Below are 341 nucleotides of genomic sequence, written 5' to 3'. Positions count from 1 at the left end.
GAAGGGGAGGAGGGAAGGAGAGGAGGGAAGGGAAGGGAGGGGAGGATGAGAGAGGAGGAGACAGGGGAGGAGAAGAGGGAAGGATAGGAGGGAAGGGAAGGGAGGGGAGGATGAGAGAGGAGGAGACAGGGGAGGAGAAGAGGGAAGGATAGGAGGGAAGGGAAGGGAAGGGAGGATGAGAGAAGAGGAGACAGGGGAGGAGAAGAGGGAAGGATAGGAGGGAAGGGAAGGGAGGGGAGGATGAGAGAGGAGGAGAGAGGGGAGGAGAAGAGGGAAGGATAGGAGGGAAGGGAAGGGAGGGGAGGATGAGAGAGGGGAAGAGTGGGGAGGAGAGGATGAGA

General features: G+C 59.8%; 1 protein-coding gene across 1 annotated transcript in view; it reads right to left on the bottom strand.

Annotated features, from left to right (window-relative positions):
• LOC123962231 (L-fucose kinase) overlaps positions 1-341 on the bottom strand; it is a 15,223-nt gene that overhangs the window by 3,673 nt on the left and 11,209 nt on the right. The window lies entirely within an intron of this gene.

This window comes from Micropterus dolomieu, linkage group LG22, assembly GCF_021292245.1.
Source record: "Micropterus dolomieu isolate WLL.071019.BEF.003 ecotype Adirondacks linkage group LG22, ASM2129224v1, whole genome shotgun sequence".
NCBI lineage: Eukaryota > Metazoa > Chordata > Actinopteri > Centrarchiformes > Centrarchidae > Micropterus > Micropterus dolomieu.
This window is presented reverse-complemented; position numbering and strand designations above follow the sequence as displayed.